General features: G+C 38.5%; 1 protein-coding gene across 5 annotated transcripts in view; it reads right to left on the bottom strand.

Annotated features, from left to right (window-relative positions):
* SLC6A14 (solute carrier family 6 member 14) overlaps window positions 1-19,564 on the bottom strand; it is a 371,528-nt gene that overhangs the window by 44,180 nt on the left and 307,784 nt on the right. For 3 of the 5 annotated variants that reach the window (XM_085006372.1, XM_085006375.1, XM_085006374.1), the window contains one exon: window positions 14,228-15,247. The gene's annotated coding sequence lies outside the window, so the exon portion shown is untranslated. The remainder of the gene's footprint in view (window positions 1-14,227; window positions 15,248-19,564) is intronic. The other 2 variants (XM_085006371.1, XM_085006373.1) reach the window with 1 other exon arrangement.

Below are 19,564 nucleotides of genomic sequence, written 5' to 3'. Positions count from 1 at the left end.
TGATCAACCACACTTTTAAAATGAAAGTGATTGCAGAAGTTCCCCTGTGGCACTGTGGGTTAAGGATCCAGCATTGTCAGTACAGTAGCTTGGGTCACTTCTGTGGTGCAGGTTCCATCCCTGGCCCAGGAACTCCCATGTGGCATGGGTGCTGACCAAAAAAAAGTGATCACAGAGCACATTAGAAGGCTAAATACAGCCACCCAGTAACACAGCACACCTAAATAAAGTATATGACATTAAAGCTCCTACAAGAAAGAATGAATTATACCTGGTGGCTCCAATTTTAATGTCTATTAGTCTATCTGTAGATGTGCACTTTCTTGTTTTACAATATTGGGAGAGAATATTTATCCTCAGACAGCTTCATTGTAACTCTTGCTGACTTCTAAAAGTTCCACACAAACATCTGGGGTCAGAATTTGACTGTCTGTCAAGGTACTAGTCATTAAATATGAGATCAGAACTAATCTAATGTATGAATCAATGTCTTTCAGAGCATCTCTCTCCCTCCTCTTCCCTTAAAAGGAGTGGCTTGCTTTTCAAGTGTTTGTTTCTTGTTTCTTTGAATAAATTATTAACCACTTGTATGAGAATCCTATAAACGTTTGGGAAACAATCTCTGAGACAATTCTTTTTGTCCACAGGAGCCATCTTGAGTACATTAAAGCTGTTGGAATTTACAAGATAGCAGCCTAGTAACAGAACCGGTATTGTCCTAGATAAATTCATACAACAAGCCTTGTAAGGAAGGCAATTTATGATTATCCCTCTAAGTCAGAATTTTTAAACCTCAACACTATTGACATTTTGGGTCAGATTGATATTATTTGTTGCGAGGGATTCCTATGCTCATAGGATGTTGAGCAGCATCCTTGGCCTCTACCCGGTAGGTGCCAGAAGCAACATCCCCCTCCAACCTGTGACCATCACAAATGTCTCGTGTACCTGAGGGTGGAGAGTAGTGGACAAAACCACCCCCAGTTGAGAACTACTGCTCTCACTCTAGTGTTCCTAACTTCTTTGTAGAGAGGTGCTGCTTCCGATTCCCACTCAAAGCTTGAGCTTAAGGTAAAGGAGAAATAGATAGCTATAAGAAGAAAATGCTTGAAGTGGGCAGAGGTGGTTTATTGGGTAGGGTATATCTATAAGTACAAACAATATTAACCTCTTCCCTACTGGATTGTTTAAAGAAGAATTAAGAAAAGTATATTTGCAGTATTAGATTATATATATATATATATAATTATATATGGGAAATACACTGGAACGGTTAAGAATTTAGTCTGTATAGGAGTTCCCGTCGTGGCGCAGTGGTGAACGAATCCGACTAGGAACCATGAGGTTGCGGGTTCGGTCCCTGCCCTTGCTCAGTGGGTTAACGATCCGGCGTTGCCGTGAGCTGTGGTGTAGATTGCAGACGCGGCTCGGATCCCGCGTTGCTGTGGCTCTGGCGTAGGCCGGTGGCTACAGCTCCGATTGGACCCCTAGCCTGGGAACCTCCATATGCCACGGGAGCGGCCCAAAGAAATAGCAAAAAAAGACAAAAAAAAAAAAAAAGAAAAAAAAAAGAAAACAACTTTCTAAGAGTCTTTCTCTGTTGCTTACATAAAGGGAGTTACCTTTTGGGGGTGCTTTCCTTGTTTTTCCCCAAGAGGCACTTTATTTACATTCTGCTATTGAATCACCATAACAATCCACTGAAACAAGTATTATATTATTGTCCCCATTACACAAATGCGGAAAATGAGACATAGGATGCTTAAGAAACTTGTCCAAAATCATTCAACTAGTCAGTGGCAAAGCTGGGACTCCTATAAATAGTCACATTATTATACAGACTAAATTCTTTTTTTTTTTTTTTTTTGTCTTTTGTTGTTGTTGTTGTTGTTTTTGCTATTTCTTGGGCCGCTCCCGCGGCATATGGAGGTTCCCAGGCTAGGGGTCCAATCGGAGCTGTAGCCACTGGCCTACGCCAGAGCCACAGCAACGCGGGATCCAAGCCGCGTCTGCGACCTACACCACAGCTCACGGCAACGCTGGATCCTTAACCCACTGAGCAAGGGCAGGGACCGAACCCGCAACCTCATGGTTCCTAGTCGGATTCGTTAACCACTGCACCACGACGGGAACTCCAGAAAGTTGTTTGACTAGTTCTTTTTCCACCTTGATGTTTTGATTTGGGAAATACCAAAAAAAAAAAAAAAAAGGTACTATATCTATCTTTATAAGATAACCATAGGAACTTTCCTTTTTTTAAATTTTTTATTACTCAAATGAATTTATCATATCTGTAGTTGTATAATGATCATAACAATCTGATTTCACAGGATTTCCATCCCACAGCCCAGGTACATTCCCCCACCCCCAAACTGTCTCCTCTGGAGACCATAAGTTTTTCAATGTCTGTTAGTTAGCATCTGTTCTGCAAAGAACTTTCCTGAACAATCTAATAATCTTCCTACTTAAATGGAATTTAGCTTTCTTATTTTTAACAGGGAAATTATTTCCTGAATTTTTAATCCATGTATGATTATTAAAGAATAGACTAGAAAAACGATGGAACCACTGAAGCTGCCCAAAGGACCTGTACTTCTTGTGCACTCATGGACCCAGAACTAGAGAGCCCCAGACACTTTAGAACCACAAGGATTATTCAAAGCTTGTGAAGTAAGAGACAGTGCAGCAGAGGCTGGCTGGATTTTAGCCAGTAAAATCATGTTAGACCTGTTTGGTTCACATGTGATTGAATTGGCTTGTGACAAAACATTTAACTATGAGGCCAAAACTTTGACCTTTTCTGGACGACTAAGAAAAATCTACCAACTGAATTGAAAACATTAAAGTCCAAGCTCATGAACTTCCCCCTTGAATCACAACAAATTTAATGTCTAAGGTCCAACTACAAAGTAGGCAGCTATGCATTTGAAGGAAAAATAAGGAAACTGATTTAAGTGTACACAGAGATTTAGCAGACAAAAGTTCTGTTATAAATATCTCCTATATTTTCAGCCCCTCCCTTAACTACCAAGTTTAAGATCCCTGACGAGCCATGAAAATAATGTGAAAAATATTCTGTTCCTGTCAGCCTTCCTAAATCACCTTCAAGTTTCAGTGTCAATATTAACTCAACCAACTACCTCAGTGCTTCAAGAAAAGTAAGTGTTTACCAGCAGAGAGGAAATCTAGACTGGGCCTTTGGCAATGGCCTCTTGTACAGACCTTGAAACTCAGAAGATTTTGCTGATTAATATCATGGTTGTAACTAAAAAGAACCTGCAGTATTTCTCTAGCATTTGCTTCTCTTGCTAGCCTGACTCAACTCTGTTCAACTTCAAGATATAGTAGACATAGTAGAGAAACTCAAGTGTGGCCCACACCTTCACTGTGTCTGTGTGTTTCTTTCTATATTACTCTAATACCCAATAAATAAAACTGCAAAGCAGAAAATCAAAATCATCAATAATCCCACCCACCAACATGTAACATTTTGGTACATAAATAATTTAAAACTTTTTCTATGGAAATGCATATTTTTTTAAAAGGATCATTTGATGTATTCTTTCAACAAGTGTTTTTCCTAATCTATATGTATAAATATATATATATATAATATATATATATTTGAAGAACATACTTATAGACAAATACACAAATTGTAACTATACAGTTGCCTAATTTTTTGTAAAGTGAACATACCCCATATAATCAAGGTAAAGAAATAAAATAAAATATTACTGGCTTCCCAGTGCTTTGTGCTTCCTCCCAGCCACACTACCCATGCCCAAAGTAAAACACTAACCTGGCTTCTTTCACTGTTCACTACGTTTATGTTTCTGAAGTTTTTATAAATGGAATTATAGAGTATGCACTTGTTTTTATACCTAGCTTCCTTCAAGTTTTATTATATTTATAAGATTCATCTAAGTGGTTTCATGTGGCAATAATCTCTCTTCCTTATTGTACAGAAGTCCATTGTGTGAGTATACAGCAGGTTATTTAGTCATTCCATACTTTTTTTTTGTCATTCCATACTTGATGAACATTTGGAATGTTCCTAATTCTTGGCTATTATGAATAATGCTACTTACTTGCATTCTTGTAAATATCTTTGGTGCTTTTATGCTCATGTTTCTCTTACATATTAAAAGTGGAACTTCTGGTCATAGGCTGCGTTAGCTTTAGTATAGAATATTGAATCATTTTACAAAGTTGTTGTGTGAGTTTACACTCCCACCAGCGATTCATGGGCATCCTGGTTGCTTTACATCCTCAGCAAAACTTGTTATCCATCTTCCATTTTAGCCATGCAAATGGATGCACATTTGTGTCTCAATCTGTTTTCAATTTGCAAGTCTTTCATAAGTTCATTGGATATCCTTTTTGTGTGTGTGTGTGTGTGTGAAGTATCTGGTCAAGTATTTTACCTTGTCTATTATTAGGTTGTCCATCACTGTTGATCTATACAATTCTTTAGATATTCTGATTATAACAATTTAGTTGGTTATATATATTACAAACATCTCCCAATCTGTAGCTTGTTTTTTCCTTCTCTTCATTATCCTTTAGTAACACAAGCCCTTCATTTAGTGTCAAATTTTACAGCTTCATCTTTTGTTAATACTGTTTTTGTGTCCTGTTTAAGAAATCTTTGCCCAAAATCAGTAGATGTCTTATTTTTGCTAGAAACTTTATTGTTTTATCTTTTTCATTTAGATCAGTGTCAGTCCATCTGGAATTGATTTGTATATGGTGATATATGGAGGTGAGATTTCCTTTTTTTCTATTTGTAACCTAATAGACCATGAATCTAGCACCACTTATTGAGAAGGTCATCTTTCTCTGCTGCACTGCAGTGCCACTTTTGTCATAAATCAAGTAACCATATATGTACAAATTGGTTTCTGAACTCTCTATTCTGCTCCATTGCTCTATTAATATAATTTTGTGCCAACATCATGCTGTCTTACTGCTGCAACTTTATAAGGTCTTGTTATCAGGCAGTGCATGTCCTCCATCTTTTTTCTCTTAGTCTTGATTATTCTTGGCCCTTTCTATTTCCATAAAAACTTTAGAATAAGCATTTCAATTCCCATAAAAACACCCACTGAAGTTTTAATTGAGACTGCTATAAGATTTATAGATCAATTTGGAAAAATTAATATCTTTACAATGGTGAGTCTTCCAAACTCTGTGCATGGTATAAAGCTCTATTTATTTAGTTTTTAAAAAAAATATCTCTCAGAAATTCTTTGTAGTTACCGTGCATTCATGTGACATAGATTTCATTTGATTTTTCCTAGGTATTTGATATTTTTATGGTATTTTAAATGTAATATTTTAAATATTCATTTTCTATGATTGTTTCTGGCATATAAATACAATTGTATATTTGATCTTGTAGTCAATGATCTTAACAAGTCACTTACTATTTGCAATAGCTTGCTTATAGAGTCTTTTGGATTTTCTTCATACACAATCTCATCTGTGAATAATGACCATTTTATTTCTTTCTTTCCAATCCTTACACCATTTTTGTCCTGTCTTGTTATATTGGCTAAGATCTCTGGTACAATGATAAATGGGGATCCTTTTCTCATCCCCAATCTTGGTGTGTACTGGGGGGAGAGCCTTTCAATATTTTATTGTTAAATATGTTTCCTGTAGGCTTTTGATATTTTTCCTTACCAGACTAATCAATTTCTCCTCTCTTCCTAGTTTTCTATGAGTTTTATTTTTTTAACATTGGATGGATTTTATCAAATGTCCAGTGACATAAAATATGAAATTTCTCGATTCTCTTATCATGAATTACATTCATTGATTTGAAAATGTTAAACCTCGATTACATTTCTGAAATAAGCCTAATTTATTTGTGATACATTATCTTTTAATATAGCACTGCATTTTATTTGATAATATATTAGGATTTTCCATTATACAAAATTTAACGTGCTGTGATATCTGACTGTGTCAACAAATATGGGTCCATTTTATCAATTTTAATGACTAAATGTGTTCCCATATTAATGTACCATAATGAAAGTTGTTTTCAAGATTTTGCCATTGTAGGAGTTCCCATCGTGTCTCAGCAGTAATGAACCCGACTAGTATCCAAGAGGACACAGGTTCGATCCCTGGCCTCACTTAGTGGGTTAAGGATCCAGCATGGCTGTGAACTGCAGTATGGGTCTCAGGCCTTGTATCCCACATTGCTATGGCTGTAGTATTGGCTAGCAGCTACAGCTCCGATTCGACCCCTAGCCTGGTAACTTCCATATGCTGCATGTGAGGCCCTTAAAAAAAAAAAAAAGATTTTGCCTTTGTAAACAGCACTATGCTGAACACCCTTGTCCATACATGTGTATCTTGTACCTGTTTTCCGAAGTACTAAGTAGCCCTGCTTTCTTGGTGTCATTTGAACTCAGCAGTAGCTTTATAAGTATCAATCATCAAGAATCAGAACTCAGATCTCCTAGTTGCTTTCTATAGGTTTCCTGGGTAGGAGAAGCTCCCTAATGTATAATCTTGAGCTTGCTGCTATTGGCCCTAGCTAAAGATTGATACCTATTCAAAAGACGAAAGAACTAGAAGTGAAAAATCTAAAAACCTTTGTGTTAAAATGGAAAACAACCTGGGAAAATACTATATGACACAATTGAATGTGGTCTCAGGAAAATTCAAATAGATAATGACAAGAGCAAGGCAAATGACATCAGAAATACTAGATTCACATACCAAATTGCCCGCTATATAATTTTAGGCAAAGTAATGCTTGCTGTAACCATGAGTTTCTTCACCAGTAAAACAGAAATACATTAATATTAGAGGATTGCTACGGGGATATAATGAGAAGCTCATACTATAGCATTTTTTTTACATAGTTAGGATTTAGTAAATGTCAGTTTCTTTAGTTTGTCTTTATTTAAGAGGCTGTTTCAAAAAAGTAAAGAAATACTCTAGAAAGGATTTGCTAGTTTTTCTTTGAAACAGCTTAGAAAAAGATTATCTTTTTCTACACCAGGATATTCCCTTAAACTTTCATACATGTAAACAAATAGAACACTTTTTATACTTGAATACTGCCTGAAGAAAAAAAAAGGATCTATGTTATTAATGACATCATTTATTTTGCATAGTCATCAAAATGTCCATGTAAATATCTTTTCTATATGACTTTTTAACTTGTCATGCAATTCTAAAAAGGCAGGGTAAAGTCCTAGTTGAGATGACTAATTAGGATTAGATTAGGTATTTTTTAGTTATGAAATAATTGAGTCACACTCTCAGTCTACACCTTTTGATCTGGGGGTGGTGACATAAAATTAGCAGAAAGCACTTGGGGTATGATGCACTGGTTAATTATTTAAACGTACTGACACTTATGCCAGAGATACCTGATCCTTAATGGCCAAGGTAAGTCTGTAAGACAATGTCCAGACTCTCTTGAGCTTCCATTCCTGGTCCTAGTTTTATCCTCTGGAGCTGCAAGAGTTACAAACCTTATTCATGTGACATTCTTTCAACTATTTACAGACAGTGCTCAGGGGAGGGATAAATTAAGAGTATGGGATTAACAGAGACATACTACTACATGTAAAATAGATAAGCAACAAAGACTTACTATATAGGACAGGGTACTACATTCAATATCTTGTAAAAACCTATAATGGAAAAGAATCTGAAAAAGAAAAAAGAATGTGTGTGTGTGTGTGTGTGTGTGTGTGTGTGTGTGTGTGTGTGTGTGTGTATCTGAATCATTTTACTATACTCCTGAAACTAGCACAATATTGTAAATCAACTATGGTAAAAAAAAAAAAATCTAAGGAAACCTAAATAAGGCATGTAGTCAATAACAGTGTTAAAAAAATAAAATCAATGCTTATAAGTGCACTTTTCAATAAGGATTATTACATAAATCCAGTTTACAGAAGAATAATAAACTTATAAAAGCACAAGTAAAAGCCATTTTCAAGAAATAATTCATGATATCTGGTCCTATGGGTTGAGCCATTTCCATATTTATCAAACAACCCAAATGATACTCATAAGTAGTCAGTTCTTTAAAAACATGATAAAGTTGAACCTTTGTTAATATCTTTTTGTGTAGTACCAACATTTGAATATCTATATAATTTTTATATTTATTAATAAATGCTGACTTGTCAAAATGTTGAATTGATATTTAAGGAAAAGCAAGGAGAGGTTATAAATGTTCTTCTCTTTCTTTCTTTTTTTTTTTTTTTTTGTCTTTTTGTCTTTTCTAGGGCCACACCTGTGGCATATGGAGGTTCCCAGGCTAGGGGTCTAATCAGAGCTGTAACCGCCAGCCTATGCCAGAGCCACAGTAACACCAGATCTGAGCCGTGTCTGTGACCACAGCTCACGGTAATGCTGGATCCTTAACCTTCTGGGCAAGGCCAGGGATCAAACCCGAAATCTCATCGTTCCTAGTTGGATTCATTTCTGCTGCACCACAACAGGAACTCCTGTCCTTCTCTCTTTTTAATTTATCTTTGCTACAGAATAAAGAACAGTCCAGGCTGTAGGAAATCAACTGAAATACCGTTGATATTGGGAAACACTCCTCCCTAAGTCCAAAATGTTAGAGCTCAAAGAGATCTTTAAAATCATTAGTTCAACCTCCTTATTTTACAGATGAGGAATCTAGCCACAGAGAAAGAAAATAATTTTAAAGTCACTCAGCCAGTCAGAAGTGGGACTGACTTCCCAATCTGAATTTAGTGCTGTTTTCACCATTCTTCGCTATCATCTGCTGAAGGCAAAAGAGCTGTTGTGAGATCCCTAAGAACCTGAAGGTTTTATAGCTCAGTAAAGAAACACAGTAGCCTGACTGGTGCTCCTTGACCTTTTCTACATTCCATCTCTCCCTGGCCTAAGGGTAAGAGCTCTCCACTCTCAGTAGTCACTGGGTACCTCGCCATCCCTTCTTGGTTCCTTCAACCCCACATACACCTCTGTAAATAGACCTTTCATGAAATTTTTCTCAGAATCCTAGTTGAGTATATGTTCCATTTCTTGCTGGAATCCTAGCTGATACAAAAGCCTCTCTATACCTTTCCCATATAATTCCTCAAACTGTAGTGAGGTCTTATGCTGAATCCCTTAGAAAGATAAAAACAGGCACACTAACCCACACAGAGTGGTAACCTCTCAAGACTCCTTCAGAAATCACTTGATATCCTTATTTGTATACCTTTACCTCCAGTATATTGCTGCTGACAGAAAATAAACATCAAATATTAGATTTATATAAATAGATTAAAAAAATCTGTAAACAACTGAGAACACCAGTTCTCCACATTTTTAACAACAGGATTCTATTATAATTAGGCTTGAATACAATGCAACAATTTAAATGTCTTGTAAAAAACTCACTAAAGTAAAATGCATCTGTGTGGCTACTACCATCAAGAATCATTTTTAGGAGTTCCCATGTGGCACAGCAGGTTAAGGATCTGGTGTTGTCACTGCAGTGGCTTGGGTTGCTATTGTGGTGTGGGTTCAATCCCTGGCCCAGGAACTTTTGCATGCTGTGTGTGCCGCCAAAAAAAAGTTTAAAAAAAGAACCATTTTTAGACAGTAGCTGCCGAAATAATTTTTTTAATGAAAAATATCCAAGTAGATGCAAACTACTGCATTTGGAGTGGATAAACAATGAGATCCTGCTATATAGCACAGGGAACTATATCCAATCACTTGTGATGGAAGATAATGTAAGAAAAAGAAAACTGGGTCACTTTGCTGCACAGCAGAAGTTGACAGAACATTGTAAATCAGCTATAATAATAAAAAAAAGAAAGAAAAATATCCATAATCTTCCCAAAAGGTGCTCCTGCTTCTCTAGGAACTTTGGAGTATCTCCCCCACACTTTAGTGTCATGGAGAGATAGGAAGAGGCCTGAGTATGTACTCAGAGTTAATCAAGGCCAAGAGAGAATAATTGCTTTTCCTGGATGTTAGGAACATAATATGGCTATTTCGCCACAGGAGTTAAGGCAACAACTACACACACATACAAACAAACATCAAGTTCCATTAGGGGTCTTCTACACTCTCCTTTACTTTGAAGCTTTTTTTAGTGTAAGTATATCCCCAATATTGCATTGAATGTATAGATGAAAAATATTTCCTGCTGTATCAGTAAATAAAGTATGTTGTGGCCATTGAGTCAGTATCCATCGCAGCTGCCCTCAACTGTGCATCCTGAGGGGATTCAGTCTGAAGCCATCAAGAATCCACTATGCAATGGCGCAAAATTATATTGACATTTGGAGGGATCAGAGATGACTTGGAAAACCTCTTCTCAAGGATGCTTCCCTATAACTCACCACCTATTGATCTAGGAATGGGACTATGTGGCTCCAGAGAGAAGACCTATATAGATAAAAAGCCACAGGAAAGTAGATGCTACCTCCTTCACTGAGTACACATTTATTGCTCACTTTCCATGTACCATGCACTGTGTTAGGTGCTTGGGATCTAATCATAGCTTAGTGAGATTTAATTCTCATTCCTAAGAAAACTCTGTTTTACTGTCAGGGGTAAGCAGACAAAGAAACAGATATTTACTTTAGGCCATGATAAGCACTGAAAAAGAGAAACTGTAGGATAGTATGGAAGAATATTAAATAGTCACCTAACTTAAACTGAGGAAAACTTCCTGGAAGAGGTGATAACTAAGCTTACACCTGAAGAGGAACAATTAGGTTAAAGGGGGAAGGAGGGAGGGGGAGAAAGCATAGTTTACCCAAAACTCAGTGGTATGAAAGCTGACATTACACTAAAAAACAAATTTAATTGTCAACCTGTATTTTATCTAGCAACCCTAGCTACAGATAAACCCTAACAGGGTTGATGTAAATTAAAATTTTTTGCATTTACAAGTCTGTCTAGACTTCTAAAATGCTCCCGGCTTCCTGGGCTGCCTCAGAGAACAAGATGACTAGTAAGATAATGCAAAAGTCTAGGGCATGTAATTCTGAGGACACAGACAAAACTGATTAGTATTCTCTTCTCGCCAGGGCTCCTTTGAATAAAAATATGAACCCCCTAATATTGCTCAAGGCTACTCTTTGGCACGAAATTTAACTACACTCAGCCATAGAGATGGACAGACAAAGTGGGTTTCCCCATGCAAAGGCATTCACCAAAATAGAGGGCAAGGATTATAGAATAGAGTAGGAGAATATTTTCATTCTATGAAGGATGACTAAAGATAATTTAGGTTAATAAAGGTACATGGGCACCAAGCGGCATGTAAATATTATGTAGATAGTAAGTACTACAAAGATTAGTTGATGTAACAAAGTTGCTTTGGGCAGCTTAGTTGGTCATTGTGCTAAGCTGAAAGGCGTGCTACACTAAAAAAGACATGGTCCATACCCTCAAGTTCTTTACAAAGATTTGCAAAGCAGCAAACAGTTGAATAATGCAAATAGTTTCCATTATCTCTTTGACCTCATCTCCTACCTTTCTTCCCCTTTCCCACTTCAGTCCAGCCCACTGGGATTGCCTGCTTCATTTCTGGGTCTTTGCTGTTTCTTCTGCCTACAATGTCCATCCTTCAGATATCTCTGTGGCTCATTCCCTCATCTTTTTTAGAACTTTGCTAAAATATCACCTTACCAGAGAGGCTATCTCTAAGCAATTGATAGAAAATAACCTCTAGCACTCTCTATCTTAGGAGTATGCTTCTTCTCCACAATACTTAACACCTTATGAAATTCTATTCAGTTTCTTGTTTATCTTTTACCTGTCTCCTCCAACTAGAATGTGAACAATATGAAGTAGATACCTGGTTGCTTTGTTTATTGCTGTATCACCAGCATGAATAATCATGCCTAGCACCAAGTAGGAGCTCAATATTTGTTTAATGAAAGATACTGCCTAGTTTTTCTAGGAAAAATGTTAGGCAAATTAGATATATAAACTCATTTAATTTAATATTCACTACAAACCTATGATATAGGTATAGGTAGCATTCTTTTCATTTTTTAGATGAAGAAACTGAAGCACAGAGGTTAACTGAGTGTGGTAGGCAGAATAATGCCTCTCTTCCAAAGATGGTATCCTAATCTCTGGTATCTGTAAATATGTTATATTACATGGCAAAGAGGTACTAAAGGTTGCAGATGGAATTAAAGTTGTTAAGCAGTTTACCCTAAAATAGGGAGATTACAGGAGTATCCGTCATGGCACAGCGGAAACAAATCTGACTAGGATCCATGAGAATGCAGGTTCGATCCCTGGCCTTGCTCAGTGGGTTAAGGATCCAGCATTGCTGTGAGCTGTGATGTAGGTTGCAGATGCAGCTCGGATCTGGCATTGCTGTAGTTGTGGTATAGGCCAGCAGCTATAGCTCCATTTCGACCCGTAGCCTGGGAACCTCCATATGCCCTAGGTTTGGCCCTAAAAAAGCAAAAAAAAAAAAAAAAAAAAATTGGGCAATTACCCTGGAGCATCTGAGTGGGTCCAGTATAATCCACAAGATCTTTAAAAGTTGAAGAGAGAGGCAGAATAAAAGGTCAAACTATATGAGGTCAGAAGTACTCAACTTGATATTGTTGGCTTTGCAGATGGGAAAAGGGGGCCACAAACTAAGAAATAGGGGCAGCCTCTAGGAGTTGGAAAGACAAAAGAACAGACCTTCTCCATAGCCTATGAAAAAACAAAGCCGGAGTTCCCGTCGTGGCGCAGTGGTTAACGAATCCGACTAGGAACCATGAGGTTGCGGGTTCGGTCCCTGCCCTTGCTCAGTGGGTTAACGATCCGGCGTTGCCGTGAGCTGTGGTGTAGGTTGCAGACGCGGCTCGGATCCCGCGTTGCTGTGGCTCTGGCGTAGGCCGGTGGCTACAGCTCCGTTTCAACCCCTAGCCTGGGAACCTCCATATGCCGCGGGAGCGGCCCAAGAAATAGCAACAACAACAACAACAAAAGACAAAAAAGACAAAAAGAAAAAAAAACAAAAACAAAAACAAAAAAAAAAAAAACAAAGCCTTACTAACACCTTGATCTTAGTTGGGTGACACTGATGTTATATTTCTGTTTCCCAGAATTGTAAAACAATTATTTTGCATTGTTTTAAGTCACCAAATTAGTGGCAATTTGTTACTGCATAAATAGAAAACAAATATACTCAGTTACCTAAAAATCAACAAGTTTTTGATAAAGACATATTTTAAACCCAGCTCTACCTGATTCATATATTCTGCACTGTTCCAGACAGTACAAATACTAAGGGAGTTCAGCTTACAGCCAGGGAATGAGAAAAAGATTCATGATAAATTAGAATTTGACCTGGACACTGAAAGATTGAAGTAGGGTTTCAAATAATGAATATATCGAAAGAGCTCAATGTCTGTCAATCAAGGAATGAACAAACAAATTGTAGTATGTTCATACAATGGGATACTATCCAGCAGTAAAAGAAGAAACAATTACTCTACTTAAAATAACACATAAATCTATCAGATACTTTTTTTTGAGAGAAGACACCAGACAAAACACAGTGTACACCACGTGGTTGCAATTTTATGAAGTCCAACAACAGGTAAAACTAAACCATATTGTTAGAAATCCAGAAGTGGCTTCTGGGAGGGAGAAAAACTAATTGGAGAGGGGCACAAAACAACTTTCCAGGGTGATAAAAATGTCTTTTTTTGAGTGGTAGTTATATGGATGTCTAGAATTTTCAAAATGGATAAAACTAAACACTTAAAATTTCTTCATTCAAGTGTGTGTTAATTATACCATTAAAAAAAAGTTCAGTATAGACACAAGGGCATCTTTCAAAGAAAAAGTAGGCCAACAGCTGATAAGCAAGGTATGTGGGTCAAATTTAGGAAACAAAAATTAGTGCAGTTGGTTTAGAGAAGTTCTCAGTCCCAGGTGCATGTTAGAATTACCTGGGGAGCTTTTACAAATACAGATGCCAGTACCAACCCAGAGATTCCAATTTAATTGGTTTGTGGTGAGCCCCAAGCATCGGTATTTTTATAAGCTCCCCAGACAATTCTTACATAAAGTCAGATTTGAGGACCAGGAGCTGAGAGCATGGATGATGGAAATAGACAAATTTTGAATGTCCTAGGACACAAGCTAAGGAGTTTTAGTTTACTTAGATGGAGATACAGATATACTGAAGGTTTTTAAACAGGAGGGAGAAAATAATTAGAGCTGTGCATTAGGAATATTCATCTCATACCTGTGTCCTCTAGACAGTAGATCTAGAGGTGGGGAGGCCAATTGGAAGGCTGGTCCAATGATCCAGGCAAGAGATAATATGAGACAGAAACGAATTGGTTGCTTTGGGAATGGAAGAAGGCAAGTGAATTTCTTCAGCCATTCAGGCAGTGAATTATTCATTTATCTAAAGAGATGGATGAATATATTAGATGGATATATACATTCATTTATGCAGATAATCAACAAGAATTTATCGAGCTTTAATCTGTCAGCCTCTAGAAAGAAAACTGAGAAAAGACTATGCCCTGCCTTCGTCAGACTTACATTCTAATGGAAGGCACTAACATTTTAAATGTTAGAGGTATTTTGGTTATATGAGGGAGAGACTGAAAGAGGGAGAGAAAATTTAAGGATGATTATAGATCCAAATAAAAAAGTCAATAAGGGGAAAAACTTTTCATATATAATGGAGGGAAAGGAGGAAAGAAGATATTTGCTTTGTCATGTTTCTACTTGTTTGTGTTTGTGGTATCTGTGGTATATCTAGATAGCAATGACTACTAAATGATGGAAGATTTGGAGCTAGCTAGACCTTAAGAGAGAGGTCTACAATAGAGACATGATATTAGAATTACTCAAAGCAGTGATGATAGTTAATAATTTTGAAAATATAAGGAAAGAAGAGGAAAGGAACAAAGAGTAAGCCCTCAGGAATGCTTACCTCAAAGATCACAATAGATAACATCAAATAAAGAACAATAACTGGAAGAGTGTGGTGACATGGAAGCCAAAGGAGGGGATTAATGATGTAAGATGCTTGGGTGACATTGACAAACTAGATGAGCCTGTTGAATTTGAAATTAGAAAGTCATTGACAAAGCTGCTTCATAGGAATGGGTGGGGTAGAAAAAGATTAGAGGAAGTTGAGGGGGCATGCAGCATTCAAAACCATCCCTCACAGACACCCCAGCCTCTTGTTTCTGGAATCCCTGATCCCCTTTCTTCTGGTGGTGAAAACTTCCAAGGCGTGTTTTCAAGTCTGCAAAACAGAGGAATGAGCATTTAATGAAAAGGGCACATTCTATCAATGGCAAAATATCTGGTTCAAACCCTGACTGCCCCTTATTAGCACATGACTGTAGATATTTTGCTATTAGAAATAAAGCTGTGAATGAGGGACGTCAGCAAAATGGCGACATAGGAAGTTTTGTTACCAAACCAAACTTGGGTCCATTCACCCGCACACAATAAAGCCAATCTACTGACACTGGCTTGTAGTGAAGGAAAGTTCAGTGTTTATTGCAGGGCACCAAGTATGCAGTTCAGGACAGCTAATGCTTAAAAGATCCAAACTCCCTAAAGGGTTTTGGCAAAGCATTTTTAAAGGCCAGGTGAGGGAGGGGGTGGCAGGTTATGTGATATACAATTCTCTGATTGTTTGATCATGAGGGAACAGGTAGTGTCACAGGGGTTAACATTATCATCCTTAGGCTTCAGGAGGCATGGGGGCTATGTGTTCATGGTCCTCAAGTAGTTAAATTCTTCCATTTGGTGGGGGTTTTAGAATCTATAAAACAACTCAGGAAATGTGCATCAGATCCTGTTATCTAGGTACTTCAGAGAGGAGCTGAAGCAGAGAATATGGGGCAAGGATCTGTCCCAGAAAGCCCTTATAAGATCTTGCTCAATTACAATTTCACCCAAGTACCTGCAGGTTAGAGAGGCCCCAGACAGCTCCCATGACACCAGTCCCCCCAGCAATCTCACATAAATCAAGAAACCTGCTCACCCTGGCACTTGCCTACTCCAGCAGCCCCAAGTACCTCACACTGCTCTATTCAGCTTCAGCAGGACAGCTCCCTACAGGCTGCGGGAACATAGGCCACCATGAGCCCTCCCTTAAGCCCAGGTGGCCCAGTGTGGAGAGAGATACTTCCTTGTGGGAGATGGAGAGTAAAGTGAGTGCTTGACTTCACTGTAGACCCCAGAACAGGCCACCCCAGCACCAGACCAATTCCCATGGCCATTAAGTGGCTCTAAAAACCCCCAAACATGTCCTTGGCACAGGCTTCTAGTGGTATCCTATGAATAAAGATCCTAGCTCACGGTGGTCCCAGGTGACTTTCACAGCAGGATTTCCTTCAGGCTCCCAGGAACTCAGATTACCACCTACACTTCTTCTTACTGGCTCCAGTGGTCATAGGCAGCTTCTGTGACACCAGGACCCTGTCAGGCTCCCTTGTGCCTACCTATTCCAGTGGCCCTAAGCACTTCTCATGGCCCCATGTAGCTTCCTCAGAAAGCCCCCCTCCAGGATCGCAGGAATCCATACCTCTATCTCACACCAGAACCTGCCTTCTCCACAAGCTCCAAGCACCTCCCATGGCTCCAGGCAGCTTGCCTCACAGGATTCCCTGCAGGATCCTGGGAACACAAACCCCTGTCTCACCCTGGAGCCTGCCAACTCCAAAGGCCCCAGGTAGCTCCCATGGCCCCAAGTAGCTCCTGTGGCCCCTATCTTCCCAACAAGTTCCTACAAATTCAGTTTCCCAATTCACCCCAGTGTTTGATAGCCCTAGAGGCCCCAAGCTGTTAGCATGGCTCAAGGTAGGTTCGCTGGCTCCAGGCTCTCCAAGGGCCCCTACAAACTCAGGCTCCCAAAACATCCGGATGCCAGCCAGCTCCAACAGTTCCAGGTGGCTCAGCACAGTTGGCCACCAGAGCTCCAAGCTGCTTCCTCAGCTCTAGGCTCCTAGACAGCTATCATAAACCCAAGCCTCTGATTGACTTCAGTGCTCATTGGCTCCCCTGGCCCAAAGCAGCTCTAGTGGCCCCAGGTTTCTGACCTACCCCAGTACAGGCTGACATATGCAGGGTCAGGCTCTAAGTGGGCTTCCATGAATTAGTATTCCTCGCCTACCCCAACATCAGCCAGCTCTCATCACCCCACGGGCCCCTGGCAGGCTTCAGTAAACTCAGTCTCCTGATATACCCTAATGCCAGCAAGCCCCCACAGCCCTGGGTGAATCCTGTATTCCTAGGCTCCTAATCAATTTCCATGAACCTAGGCTTCAGGAGAGAACCTATGAACCCAGTGTCTTAGGAGGGGCCAGCACTAAATTGAGTATACTTTCCTAAGCTTTCAACCCACCCCAACACCAGACTTCCCAAGGACTCCAACAGCAAGCCTGCTCATGGACACTACCAGACTCTCCACCTAGAATTGCTGGCTAGGGTGCCGGTAAAGGGCTTTGCCTGCCAAGCCCAATGTGTAAAGACTGGAAGAGGTGCCCATGTCCTCAAATGCACAGACACCAAGGCAAGGCCATAGGGATTATAAATAATCAAGGAAATATGATACCATGAAAGGAAACTAATAAAAGTTTAATAACTGACCCTAAAGAAATGGAGATGTATGAACTGCCTGACAAAGAATTCAGAAAAATCCTCTTAAAGAAATTCAGATAACTACAAAATATGAGATAAACAAATAAATAGAATTATAAAAACAATGCATAAACAAAATGAGGAGTTCAACAAAGAAATAGAAACTATTAAAAATAACCAAGCAGAAATCCTAAAACTGAAGACTAAAATGACTGAACTATAGGATTCAGTAGAAAACTTGTACAGCTGAATTCAGCCAAGCAGAAGAAGGAATTGGTGAACTATAAGACAGGTCATTTGAAAGCATATAGTCAGAGGAGAAAAAAGAAAAAAAATGATTTAAAAAAAGAGATAAAAAACTACATGAATTATGAGATACCAGTAAAAGAAACAATCTACACACTATTAGAGTCCTGGGGAGATGAAAGGGAGAGAGAAGAAGAAAATTTATTAAAGGAAAGAACAGCTGAGTGTGCCAATAAGTATTAGCTAAAGAACAGCCAAGTGGTATTAAGGATCCAGCTGAGGGCAGCATGAATTTTCATTGAATTATGTTAGTATGGCCTTTACTTCAACAATCTTGAAATTCTTGAGTGAGAACAGAGTAAATGGTGACTGCCCAGGTTTGGGGGTAAGCAAAGAAGTATGTGATAAACCCAAAAGGGTAAAAAAATTATAGGGATTAATAAAGTACAGTTGAAATGGTTCCCCACGGGGTCCAGCTGAGGAGGGTAGTGAAATAAAGCCAATCAGGATGAAGGATTGGGTAAACAGAGAGGATTAAAGTGACTGTAGACCATGATGAGGATAATGGAAAATATGCAAATTGAATGTATTCAGTAGATGGGAAAGAATGAGTATGGGGAAAAGATCAGAGTGAGTCCTAGTTCTTAAATAGAAAGCTTTTCTTCCTATGCTTTCTATAAAATATGAATTCTAAAATCTTCCAATACCCTAATTTACTTTATGAGAAAGAATGACTTCAGGTAATATAAAAATGAATGTTGCTCCAGCCACATTAACTTTCTTTCAGGTTCTCAAATATGCTAGGCCCCCTCTCACCACAGGATCTTTGCACAGGCTATCCCCTCTGCCTCAGTCAGTGCCACTCTCCCTCACCTAGTTAACTCACATTCATCTTTCAATTCTTAGTTTAATATGATTTCCCCCAGGAAGATTTCCTTGACCTCTCAGGCAAGGATACATTTGCATAGTGCTATGGAGCTGTTTCCCAAGGACTTACTACACTTGCAGTTTTAAATCTATTTGTCTGATTATTTGACTACTATGTAGCACAAAGTAAACACTCAGTAGCTATTTACTACCTTAATAAATTAATGTGATCTTTGAAAAAATATGAGATCTAACAAATCAATTTCCCTGAGCTGTTTTTAGCAATAAAAGAGACTTTCTCTTATAACAGAGAATTATATTGCTTAAAGTATCTTCTAGAAATCCTTTTTGAGAAATGTCTTTTGAGAGCTCACAACATGTTTTTTTTTTAATTTGTTTATTCTTTGAGGGTAGAATTGAATTTCGGCAATGGCAAAAGTTATCTTTTACCCATTGTGTCTTACAAGACCCCAAAGTATTACAATGATGGCTAAACAACCAGGGTAACACCATTTGGGTTCCCAAATAAGCCAAGTTCTTAAAACAAGACTGATATTTTTCTGCTTCTGAAGACAATTAGGAAGGGAGTTATATACATGATTAAATATTCCCAAGAGGCCGTCCAAGCTCCTGGTGCACTGTCTTTTGAAAGTCGTGTTTCTTTAGTGTTACTTACAATATACTTACCTGCTTCATTTGGGACCTGGGAGTTAAATGAATGGTAGATCTCTCTATTTTGTTGATGTAGTTGGAAAACAATAGTTTTTCCTATATTATCATCACCGATTACCCTGTTCCTGACCCTGTATTTTGAGCTACTCTAGCCTAGAGGCAATGATAGAATCACAATAATAGT

The sequence above is a fragment of the Sus scrofa genome, chromosome X (assembly GCF_054392235.1).
Source record: "Sus scrofa isolate SSC_HxYL_T2T_F1_AM1 chromosome X, Sscrofa_HxYL_maternal_Yorkshire_Landrace_v2.0, whole genome shotgun sequence".
In the NCBI taxonomy this organism is placed as follows: domain Eukaryota; kingdom Metazoa; phylum Chordata; class Mammalia; order Artiodactyla; family Suidae; genus Sus; species Sus scrofa.
Note: the sequence above shows the minus strand (reverse complement) of the source record. Positions and strands in the feature narration are given on the sequence as shown.